Source organism: Triturus cristatus, chromosome 12, assembly GCF_964204655.1.
Source record: "Triturus cristatus chromosome 12, aTriCri1.1, whole genome shotgun sequence".
Taxonomy (NCBI): domain Eukaryota; kingdom Metazoa; phylum Chordata; class Amphibia; order Caudata; family Salamandridae; genus Triturus; species Triturus cristatus.
In genome coordinates, this window is record NC_140595.1 from 445,074,220 (window position 1) to 445,087,818 (window position 13,599).

The window sequence follows — 13,599 nt, forward strand, 5'->3', positions numbered from 1 at the left end:
AGGCAACAAAAAGTGGAGCTGCGCACAGGAGACACACCGTCAGCAGGCGTTCACGTCCCGTTGTGGGGAGCAACCTGTACAAATACATACACAAACAGGTACTTCATGCACAATACATATTATTAGCCATGAAGAACTGCATGCATGTTGCTGAAGTACACATACACCCATATGCTCAATCTTTGACAATTATGCCATAGATGACGCATGAAAACTGGCAAGAGATCTGCAGTGACAGAGATGAGGCACTTCGGATTGTGCTGAACACCTTTATTACACAAACTCACACTAAGGGAAATGCATCCATACGAACAGACTCACAGGTCAGTTGACAAAACCTGTGGGACATACGCTGGACCCCCCCCTTCACAACACGGATGTTGTAAATCCCAATGAAGTGGCACACAAGTTAAGGGGATTAGCCAAACACATCCTGCTGCACACGGAGAGGCTGCAATTCACCATACAGCCTGTTGTTGTGATGTCCCACACTATGTCCACCAGTAGCATCCGCAATGTTTCAGAGGCAAGGTTTACGCACATTGATATAAACAACCGCAATGGACCGCACTCCGCTAGCCCCTCCTCCGGGTCGCCCCAAGGGAAGCTGGTACATGAAGTTCTTGAGTGGTTCACCCCAGTGGGTGCAAGTAAGTACTTGTTGAACTGATGATCTCTGATGGAGTTCTTGAGTGGTTCACCCCAGTGGGTGCAAGTAAGTACTTGTTGAACTGATGATCTCTAGACCCGATACATGTCCCGGGTTTTAAAATATCGCCCGAGACATGGCTCGGGTTTCGGGATAACTTCCCTCCTCAGTAGAGAAAATAGTTAGGGGTGGAAGAGAGGGCCGCCAAGCAACCGTCAAGGGCCTCAGTGCCCGCACAGGCACGCAGGTGCGTCGTCCAGGAGCTCGTCAGCTCAAAGCTCGAGGGAGCCATTTTTATAAACAACCGCAATGGACCGCACTCCGCTAGCCCCTCCTCCGGGTCGCCCCAAGGGAAGCTGGTACATGAAGTTCTTGAGTGGTTCACCCCAGTGGGTGCAAGTAAGTACTTGTTGAACTGATGATCTCTGATGGAGTTCTTGAGTGGTTCACCCCAGTGGGTGCAAGTAAGTACTTGTTGAACTGATGATCTCTAGACCCGATACATGTCCCGGGTTTTAAAATATCGCCCGAGACATGGCTCGGGTTTCGGGATAACTTCCCTCCTCAGTAGAGAAAATAGTTAGGGGTGGAAGAGAGGGCCGCCAAGCAACCGTCAAGGGCCTCAGTGCCCGCACAGGCACGCAGGTGCGTCGTCCAGGAGCTCGTCAGCTCAAAGCTCGAGGGAGCCATTTTTATAAACAACCGCAATGGACCGCACTCCGCTAGCCCCTCCTCCGGGTCGCCCCAAGGGAAGCTGGTACATGAAGTTCTTGAGTGGTTCACCCCAGTGGGTGCAAGTAAGTACTTGTTGAACTGATGATCTCTGATGGAGTTCTTGAGTGGTTCACCCCAGTGGGTGCAAGTAAGTACTTGTTGAACTGATGATCTCTAGACCCGATACATGTCCCGGGTTTTAAAATATCGCCCGAGACATGGCTCGGGTTTCGGGATAACTTCCCTCCTCAGTAGAGAAAATAGTTAGGGGTGGAAGAGAGGGCCGCCAAGCAACCGTCAAGGGCCTCAGTGCCCGCACAGGCACGCAGGTGCGTCGTCCAGGAGCTCGTCAGCTCAAAGCTCGAGGGAGCCATTTTTATAAACAACCGCAATGGACCGCACTCCGCTAGCCCCTCCTCCGGGTCGCCCCAAGGGAAGCTGGTACATGAAGTTCTTGAGTGGTTCACCCCAGTGGGTGCAAGTAAGTACTTGTTGAACTGATGATCTCTGATGGAGTTCTTGAGTGGTTCACCCCAGTGGGTGCAAGTAAGTACTTGTTGAACTGATGATCTCTAGACCCGATACATGTCCCGGGTTTTAAAATATCGCCCGAGACATGGCTCGGGTTTCGGGATAACTTCCCTCCTCAGTAGAGAAAATAGTTAGGGGTGGAAGAGAGGGCCGCCAAGCAACCGTCAAGGGCCTCAGTGCCCGCACAGGCACGCAGGTGCGTCGTCCAGGAGCTCGTCAGCTCAAAGCTCGAGGGAGCCATTTTTATAAACAACCGCAATGGACCGCACTCCGCTAGCCCCTCCTCCGGGTCGCCCCAAGGGAAGCTGGTACATGAAGTTCTTGAGTGGTTCACCCCAGTGGGTGCAAGTAAGTACTTGTTGAACTGATGATCTCTGATGGAGTTCTTGAGTGGTTCACCCCAGTGGGTGCAAGTAAGTACTTGTTGAACTGATGATCTCTAGACCCGATACATGTCCCGGGTTTTAAAATATCGCCCGAGACATGGCTCGGGTTTCGGGATAACTTCCCTCCTCAGTAGAGAAAATAGTTAGGGGTGGAAGAGAGGGCCGCCAAGCAACCGTCAAGGGCCTCAGTGCCCGCACAGGCACGCAGGTGCGTCGTCCAGGAGCTCGTCAGCTCAAAGCTCGAGGGAGCCATTTTTATAAACAACCGCAATGGACCGCACTCCGCTAGCCCCTCCTCCGGGTCGCCCCAAGTGAAGCTGGTACATGAAGTTCTTGAGTGGTTCACCCCAGTGGGTGCAAGTAAGTACTTGTTGAACTGATGATCTCTGATGGAGTTCTTGAGTGGTTCACCCCAGTGGGTGCAAGTAAGTACTTGTTGAACTGATGATCTCTAGACCCGATACATGTCCCGGGTTTTAAAATATCGCCCGAGACATGGCTCGGGTTTCGGGATAACTTCCCTCCTCAGTAGAGAAAATAGTTAGGGGTGGAAGAGAGGGCCGCCAAGCAACCATGTTCCATGGGGCAACTTGCTGGTATGACGAGCAGTGTGCGGCCATTAATACCTAATTCTTTACGCACATTGATGCCTACATCAGACGCCACACTCCACTACAGATGACTGTCAAGAAGGGTGAATATCATGTCATGGGAGTGATGCTACATGTTACATGCTCCATGGTGAGAAGACATGTATGCATGGTACCACAACATGCACAGAAGCAGTCCCACACATTCCCAACCCGTAATACCACCAAAAAGCCTTGCTGCTATCCTTACCCAAACTGACATTTCCACATGTCCGTGCATGGCACGCTGATTCAGCACACGTTGCATTCCTCATGAGGAATAGCAGGAGGACAAAGATGACACGAGCGGACAACAGGCGCAAAAACCTGGGAATGACAGACACACAAGAAGTCACCTAAAACAAATCTCGCTGCACACATGGTCAGTTACGAAACATGAACAATGTTGGACACATGCAAATTTCAAAGAAAGTCTCTCCGCAAAACTGTGTGGCATGACATCATCACTCGAGTGACACATCAGTACACACATCAAAGTCACTTTGCATTCAGTCAGCTGGACACACACATTGCAACACATGCCACTCAATGCTACAAGCTTGCACACTCATACCCAGTGACTCACCATTATGAGAAGAAGTTGTGTATGAGCTGACTCCAGATATCATCCTCCTCCTCCTCATCACTAGCCTCGTGCCCAAGCCCTGGATCCTCCACGGGTGGATGTTCCTGCTCATCAGGATCAAGGATAAGTGGCACTGCCTTCTCAACGGCCATGTTGTGCAGCATGCAGCACACAATGAAGATTTTGCACACCTTCTCCGGTGCATATGGGAGGGACCCGCCAGTCTTGTCAAGGCACCGGAATCGGCTCTTAAGGAGTCCAAACGTCCTCTCAATCACTCGCCTGGTCTGCCGTGTGCATTGTTGTACTGGTGATCTGCAGCTTTTCTCGGGTTGCAGAGAGGTGTCCTTAACCATGGCATGTTGGGATATCCAGAGTCCCCTACATGGAAACATCATGTAAATAAGTGGGTCAGGAGATGCCGTAAGAGCCAAAGATACCGCAACACACAGAAAAAACAGAGTATACCCACCAACAAGACATGCTCATTTGTTGTGCAGCCGCAGCATCAGTTGTGGCACCCTGCTACGCCTCATGATGTAGGCATCGTGTGCTGATCCTGGAAAACGTGCACAGACATGGGAAATCAGCATGTTAGCAAGACACACCACAAGGGCATTTACTGAGTGGTAATGTTTACGGTTGCGATAGGTGGTACCAAAGCCACATGTGTCCCATCAATGGACCCAATGACATGAGGCATCCCTCCCAGGGCATAGAAATGACCCTTGACATCTGTCAACTCCTCAGGAGTTGGAAATTTGATGAATTCATCAAGGTGCTCCAACATGGCTGCCAAAACATCACGCAGGACACGGCTGAACATTGTCTGTGACATCCTACCAACATCAGCTATGGTCAATTGAAACGTACCTGTGGCAAAAAAATGTAGGGCTGCCATCACCTTCATCTTGGGGGTCAGCGCAGTAGGATACCTGTGTCGCGGTTGTAGGTGTGGTGCCAGCTTGTCGGTCAAGTCCTCAATCAACTGTTGAGTGAATCTGTAACGTCGGATGCAGGCACGTTCCCTCATGGCAGCCAAGTCTGGCATTGGTCTTGGGACAGGCGGTGCCCTGCAAGACATTGTTAGGTATAATGAAGATTGAGAGTCTGCCAACATCAATGTCAATGAACATAGCACATGCTAAACTGCTACAAAACATCAGGTAACTATGGAGACTGGTGTGTGCAATACATCCAGGACACATATGCCAGCTTGCTGGCACTCGTACGAAAAGCCAGATACACCTGTTGATTGTCAAGTCTGCATGACATGCCCTGAAATGAGCTGGGGGCAAGCCTAAGTGAACAGCCAGAGATATCACCAGAGAGACACACATCCACATAGCTGCATTGGAAGGATGTCATCTCATCCAGACAGTTGACTGCAAGGCACACGAACAGGTCACATGGAATGTCAAATGTACATATGACACACATTGCGATGAAGGGGTACACGTGACAACAATTAAACACAGCAATTCAGACGACGCAGACATGTATGCCTGGGAAAATATGATGTCCAATGCACACAGACCCTACAGCCGTGGGAATCCACATGTGGCATGGTGTGCGTAGATGTGTGCCATGCCCATCTCCACACAGACCCATGGTGGATGCACCAACAGCAGATGCAGTTGACGGAACACTAACAGCAAGCTCATGGGAACACATGACACACACCTGACATAGTCACATAGGGGCAAGCTGATCGTGACATGTCAGTTGATAGAGTGTCCCTGTCACTGGCCTCAGGAGACAGGTGCGGGTGTTGATAACTGTGCCATCCCACCTACCCCAGACCCATCCACACTTCCCTCTCCCATGCCTGTCCTACGCACACACAGACAGTCATGGGCACGCACCCCACCAGACACAGCCAGCACACCCCCAAGTAAGGCTAAGCGCACACCTCCTGGCACGCACACTCAGGGGGATATAGGCACACCCACAGGGTCTGGGGACAGACGACATACACGCAGCCACAGTCGCAGTCCGCAGTCCTCACAACCCTGTTCCTCCAAAACCACTCCCCTTGGCTCCCCTGCCAAACTCTCACCCAAGAATATCTTTATGGGTGAGCTGGACTTCGCCCCCACTGAGCCACCACCCCACAAGCGGGTGAGGAAGTCCCCGGGCATGGGAGTTGAGTCCCCCACCATGTCGACCCCCTCCCCCAAGAGCGCTGCACCCCATCCCTCACCCACCACACCCTCCATTGACCCTGGGGAATCCTCTGGTGCACGGGTTAGGCTGGACGTCCTAGCAGCAGTGTGCAGCGCCACGCTCACCACCACCTTTGGCGCTGCCCCACCCCCTGTGGTGGAAACATCCCACCTGCACCCGCAACACCTACCCTTCCCCCTCCTGTCCCTGCGGTTCCTGGTACTGCCACAGATGATGCCCCCCCCCGGTCGACAAACCTTGAGGTTCCTTTGTGCAGGCAAGCTAGGGGTAGACGCAGTCCCCTACGTCCCCCCTTAGACTTGAAATATGGACTGGCCATTGGCCTCTGTACATAGTCTATTTTTCGTTGGTTTTTTTTGTGCTGAATAAAGCCTTTATTTTTACTTTCAACACTATTGCATTTCAGGTACTTGATGTTGTTGCTGAGGCTCCTGGAGTTGGTGTTCTGGTAATGTGTTAGGGTTCGGAGAAATGTTTTTGTATGATGGTCATGAGGTGGACCATGGTATCTGTGTGCCATCACAATGTCTCTGCAAAGAATCATTGGTAGTGTGTGTTAATTTTGTTTAGAGACATTGTCCCAATGAGTGTTCCTTCCTCTGTGGCACCTGACATCTTCCCTGCAAACAGTTGCACAATTGTTGTGCTGACCTGTGTCAACATTTCCTTTGTTGGTGACGGATCCCTTCAACAATGGCCATGCCTGCTCACCGATGTCTCCTGCTGAATCGTCTGTGCCATCCTTGCTAGTCCCTCTACTTGTGTTTTGAGTATGTCGGAATGCCTTCAGCGACAGATTCCCCCTTTTCAGCACTATGCATGTGTGTAATCACGGCCTACCACACAAATGGTACTTGCTATGCAGGGTATTTGGGCACCTGACTGACAATTGTGGGCATTGTATCTAGTGGAATTCCACCATATTCCTTCCATGAGAGACAACATCTTGGTGGCTGGACCAGCACCTGGACATTCCTATCAGTCCTGGGATGTGTGTGACAGTGTGTGTTCCCTTTTGCTATCTTAGTTTTGTAGGCAGTTACATGGCTATACAGTCTTGTGGCATGATATCAGGGTGTGTATTGTGCTACATCCGCCATGGGTGGGTATGCATGTGTTATATGTCCTCACACCCACATGTGGTATGTCATGCAGTGTGTGAAATACATCCATCCTCCTGGGAGTGGGACACTGCTGTCAGTGATGTGTTGTTATAGCGCTATCATCATAGTCCAAAGTTAGGGATGCGTCCATACCACCATGTAGGTGTGGTCATCTGATAATGATGTACACCCCCCATATCTCTGTCCACTGCTGGGAGTACTCTGCACCCACTCTCATGTCTCTGTCCACTGCTGGGAGTCCTCTGCACCCACCCCATGTCTCTGTCCACTGCTGGGAGTCCTGTGCATCCACCCCCATGTGTCTGGACACTGCTGGTATTCATCTACACACACACCTCATATTGCAGGCCACTGCTGGGAGTCCTGTGCACCCACCCCCATATGTCTGGACACTGCTGGTATTCATCTGCACACACACTTCATATTGCAGGCCACTGCTGGGAGTCCTCTGCACCCACCCCTATATGTCTGGACACTGCTGGTATTCATCTGCACACACACCTCATATTGCAGGCCACTGCCGGGAGTCCTGTGCACCCACCCCCATATGTCTGGACACTGCTGGTATTCATCTGCACACACACCTCATATTGCAGGCCACTGCTGGGAGTCCTCTGCACCCACCCTCATATCTCTGTCCACTGCTGGGAGTCCTCTGCACCCACCCCCATGTCTCTGTCCACTGCTGGGAGTCCTTTGCACCCACCCCCATGTCTCTGTCCACTGCTGGGAGTCCTGTGCACCCACCCCCATATGTCTGGACACTGCTGGTATTCATCTGCACACACACCTCATATTGCAGGCCACTGCTGGGAGTCCTGTGCACCCACCCCCATATGTCTGGACACTGCTGGTATTAAATCTGCACACACACGTCATATTGCAGGCCACTGCTGGGAGTCCTCTGCACCCACCCCCATATGTCTGGACACTGCTGGTATTCATCTGCACACACACCTCATATTGCAGGGCACTGCTGGGAGTCCTGTGCACCCACCCCCATATGTCTGGACACTGCTGGTATTCATCTGCACACACACCTCATATTGCAGGCCACTGCTGGGAGTCCTCTGCACCCACCCCCATATCTCTGTCCACTGCTGGGAGTCATCTGCACCCACCCCCATGTCTCTGTCCACTGCTGGTATTCATCTGCACCCACCCCTATATGTGTGGCCACTGCTGGTATTGATCTGCAGCCACCCCCATATGGCTGGCCACTGCTGGGAATCCTCTGCACCCACCCACCCACCCACCCCCTTGGAGCAGTACACTGCTGGCCTGGACATACACACACACCAATATGAAGGTAACATGCAGGGCCAGTCCGTAAGCCCACATTCCTGGCGTGTGTACACCTCGTATCCCAAATGTACTGGTGCCGTAGGAGTACGTGTGAAATGCCCCATACCCACGCATTCATTGCGTGTGTACGGTCCGTATCACTGTTCTACTGGTGTCGTAGGAGTACGTGTGCAACGCACCGTACCCACGCGTTCATTGCATGTGTACGGTCCGTATCACTGTTCTACTGGTGCCTTAGGGGTACGTGTGCAACGCACCGTACCCACGCATTCATTGCGTGTGTACGGTCCGTATCACTGTTCTACTGGTGCCGTAGGAGTATGTGTGCAACACACCGTACCCACGCATTCATTGCGTGTGTACGGTCCGTATCACTGTTCTACTGGTACCGTAGGGGTACGTGTGCAACACACCGTACCCACGCATTCATTGCATGTGTATGGTCCGTATCACTGTTCTACTGGTGCCGTAAGGGTACGTGTGAAGCGCACCGTATCCATGCATTCATTGCGTGTGTACGGTCCGTATCACTGTTCTACTGGTGCCGTAGGAGTACGTGTGCAGCCCACCGTATCCACGCATTTATTGCGTGTGTACGGTCTGTATCACTGTTCTACTGGTGCCGAAGGGGTACGTGTGCAACGCACTGTACCCACGCATTCATTGCATGTGTACGGTCCGTATCACTGTTCTACTGGTGCCGTAGGAGTACGTGTGCAACGCACCGTACCCGCGCATTCATTGCGTGTGTACGGTCCGTATCACTATTGTACTTGTGCCGTAGGGGTACGTGTGCAACGCACCGTACCCACGCATTCATTGCGTGTGTACGGTCCGTATCACTATTGTACTTGTGCCGTAGGGGTACGTGTGCATCGCACCGTACATGTCCACTTCCGTTGTTGCGGTACGCAGGGGTTGCTGGCCACGCCCCCCCAAGTGACCAGACCCTGGTGGTAATGTATGGGCTCCATATTATAGGTTTTGCTTTGGGTATGGGGTATGTTTCCTGCCCTTCACCCTCCCTGGCACCTGGGTGTTGTTCTCACCTTCTGCTGCATGTGTGTCGGGTCCGGTGCACCAGGTCGTAGGCTAGGAGGACCGGGATGACACGTACGATGGGGTTCATGGCGTGTACGTCGCGTACCGGGGCTCCGTTGCGTAGCGGTTCGCTTCGGACTCTGCTTTTCCGGCTGTGTTTGAGCCGTACGGAGTGATGTAGGGACGAATGTTACTTGCTGGGCCGGAAACCGCTGCTTGAATGCGTCCAGACGTCGCGTACAAGCTGTTCCGGATCAGAATCGTTGTTTTTTTTTACCCGTACGGTCTTTTGTATGAAACGTACGGAAATTGGCTTTCTGTACGAATCGTACTTCCTAGGTTGTACGGAAAGTTTACGGGTACGAGTCATACGGAAAAAACGCTCCATACAACGATTCGTACAGCCTTTTTCCAGGATTGGAATCGGCCCCATAATGTGTATAATGCACGTATGAAAAAATGACTCACGCATTCACAGTGCTTTCTGTCATAGGCTGTGACCTCGTAGCACAAAAAATTACACAAGTCACTATTCCCCACTTCACCAACCAATCGTAATTCTGTGACTCTCTGGTTACAGACACAGACCTCTGCAGTGCATTAACTAAGAGGTTTCATAATGTGCTACAGTGCATTTTCCTCTGAGTAACATCTTTGTAAAATGTACTTTTCATTTAGGCTACCCATTATTTTAAATGTAGCCACCTAATTGTGAAAGTTCTAAAAAACGAGCAAGATATTTTGGAGCTTATTTATGAGATGCTCGTGCTGCTGGAGCGTCACTTTTTTTGAAGCTCCAGCAGCGCAAGCGTCTTAATCATATCTATGTGGCAACGCAAAGTCACCCAGCGTGGCTTGTGGCTTTGCATGGCCTCATGGATATGGAGTAAGACAAAGCAGTGCAAGTCGCTGCGTTGCCTTACTCTGTGTCAAGTAGGCATTCCATGGGCATTGCGGTGGGTGTTCCCACGCAACGGCCATGGATTTTGACGCTGTCCCAGATTTACAAAACCATGTAAACCTGGGGCATTGCCAAAACCTTGAACCTCCACACAGCAGGCATAACCGGGAGAAATGTTTTCATTTATCCTCATTATTTCCACTTTCCATGCGTGCTGCATTCTGCAGCACACATAGAAAGAGGAAAACCCCTCGCTGGATTGTTTTTGTGCAGGAAGGTGCCCCTTCTTGCACAAAAACAATCCTGCCTATGTTGGGTCTAGGCAGAAATTTGTGCACCAACACAGGGGGAAAGGACAGGAATGTGCCGTATTTCATAAATAAGGTTCATTCCTGCCCTATCACATTGGCGTAGTGCAGTGCAGCAAGAAGACTTGCGGCGCTGCCCTATGCCACTTCCTCATAAATGAGGCCCTTTGTTTTTAGCCACATGTTTGACCACACCCCAACGATCACTGACCTTTGCTTTGCTAAACACTGTTTAATATTATTTCCCCTCTGTATTATTTCCCCACTGTAAAAATGATTTGTTGTCGGAATTGGGGTTGTTTATGGTTGTCAATGGATCACTGACATAATATCGTCAGTCAAGATACCGAGGTACCAGAATATCGTGTCCAAAATATCGATGGACAAAATATCGACTTCCTATCTCCATAAAGGTAAGTATCAAAATATTGATACCAATTGTTGTTAAAAATACAGTTATATCAAATATCGATTTTATTTTACGTCTTAAAAATTATATAAATTTAATTAAACTATAAATATAATTAAATAAAACATAGTTAGAATTATTTAAACAAATTTAAAAATAATAAATAATAAATGTAATGTAAAAAAATATTAAACATGCATAATTACATCTTTTTATATATATATATATATTAACCAAATAACATTAATAAATAATTATTAAATGTAATTATAAAATGTTAACATAATTTAAATTATAATTACATATATATCTAAATAAACCTGTAACATAAATATAAAAATTTAACTTCATATATATTAAATTAAATTATTAAAATTATTATTTTTCTAAAAATAATATTTCACAATAATTATAACAGTAGGGAAAACATTCCATAGCGTAGGGGATACAATTACTATTTTCACTCTAACAAATGTAACAGTAGGGAAAGTGTTGCATAGCGGGATGGTAAAAATTACTATTCCTACTCCAGCGAGTGCAACAGTTGGGAAAGTGTTGAAATGCTGGTGGGCAAAAATGACTAGTCCCACTCCAGAGAGTGCAACAGTAGGGAAAGTGTTGGATAGCGGATGGGTAAAAATTACTAGTCCCACTCCAGCAAGTGCAACAGTAGGGAAAGTGTTGGATAGCGTGTGGGAATAATTTACTAATCCCACTCCACCAAGTGTAACAGTAGGGAAAGTGTTGGATAGCGGGAGAATAAAAATTACTATTCCCACTCCAGTGAGTGCAACAGTAGGGAAAGTGTTGGATAGTGGGAGGGTAAAAATTACTATTCCCACCCCAACGAGTGTAATAGTAGGGAAAGTGTTGGATAACGGGTGCGTAAAAATTACTATTCCCACTCCACCAAGGTGCCGATTCCGATCCTGGAAAAACCGGGTACGAACCGTCGGTCGGAGCGTTTTCTCCGTCCGACTCCTACCCGGTAAAAACACCATACAAACTTGCAAGTACGATTCGTACGGAAACACCATTTCCGTACGAGTCGGAAAAAACACCGACCGACAGCAAAATACATACGAATGTGATCCGGGACACCGCGGACGTGACGTCCGGACGGAGTTTGGCATGTTTTCACGACCCAGCAAGTACGATTCGTACCGACAGCAGTCCGGACGGCAATATTTTTACGGCACCCAAAAAGTGCTGGATAAGCGAAGTACGCCGCGATGCGAGCAGAATAGGGGGCCCGGTACGTGCCATCCCCCCGCCAGCCCCCCGTATGTATGCGCCGTCCCCTCCAGCCGCCCATATGTATGCGCTGTCCCCCCCAAGCCCCCCGTATGTACGCGCCGTCCCCCCCAGCCCCGCGGATGTACGCACCGTCCCCCCCTGCCGCACGGATGTACGCGCCGTCCCCCCCAGCTCCCCGTTTGTACGCGCCGTCCCCCCCCCCGCCCCACGGATGTATGCGCCATACCCCCAGCCCCCCCGCGGATGGACGCGCCATACTCACAGCCCCCCGCGGATGGACGCGCCGTCCCCCCCAGCCCCGCAGATGCAAGCGCCATCCCCCCCAGCCCTGCGGATGTACGCGCCGTCCCCCCCAGCCCCGCGGATGTACGCGCCGTACCCCCAGCCCCCCTGCAGATGGACGCGCCGTACCCCCAGCCCCCCCGCGGATGGATGCGCCGTCCCCCCCCAGCCCCACGGATGGACGCGCTGTACCCCCAGCCCCCCCGCGGATGGGCGCGCCGTACCCCCAGCCCCCCCGCGGATGGACGCGCCGTACCCCCCCAGCCCCGCGGATGTACGCGCCGTCCCCCCAGCCCCGTGGATGTACGCGCCATCCCCCCCAGCTCTGCGGATGTATGCGCTGTACCCCCAGCCCCCCCGCGGATGGATGTACCGTACCCCCAGCCCCCCCGCGGATGGACGCGCCATCCCCCCCAGTCCCGCGGATGGATGCGCCGTACCCCCAGCCCCCCCGCGGATGGACGCGCCGTACCCCCAGCCCCCCCCGCGGATGGATGCGCCGTACCCCTACCCCGGTGTGTACGGTGCGGACCCCCACCCGTGTATGTACGGCGCGTACCCCCACCCCCGTAGGTACGGTGCGGACCCCCACCCATGTATGTACGGCGCGTACCCCCACCCCCATAGGTACGGTGCGGACCCCCAGCGCATAGCGCTGGGGGTCCGCACCGTATCTACGGGGGTGGGGGTACGTGCCGTACATACACGGGTGGGGGTCCGTGCCGTACATACACGGGTGGGGTCCGCACTGTACATACACGGGTGGGGGTCCGCGCCGTACCTACGGGGGTGGGGGTACGCGCTGTACATACACGGGTGGGGTCCGCGCCGTACATACATGGGTGGGGATCCGCACCATACATACATGGGTGGGGGTCTGCGCCATACATACACGGGTGGGGGTCCGCACCGTACACACCGGGGTGGGGGTACGGCACATCCATCCACGGGGGGCTGGGGGTACGGCGCGTACATCCGCGGGGCTGGGGGGGACAGCGCGTACATCTGCGGGGCTGGGGGGGAGGGCGCGTACATACAGGGGGCTGGGGGGGTGTTCGGCACGTACCGGGCACCTGTTTGGACGTCGCCATGGTTGCTATAGGAGTTCGCACCGGACGGTCTTTTTGCCATACGGTTGTACAATCGGACGGACGGTACGAATCGTACTTGCGCGCTCGGACTTCAGTTTTCAGATTCATACGTAAAAATGGACACCTTTTCCGACCCGAGGACGTGTCGGGGAATTTACCCAATGCGATTCGTATGGACCTTTTCACATACGAATCGTAC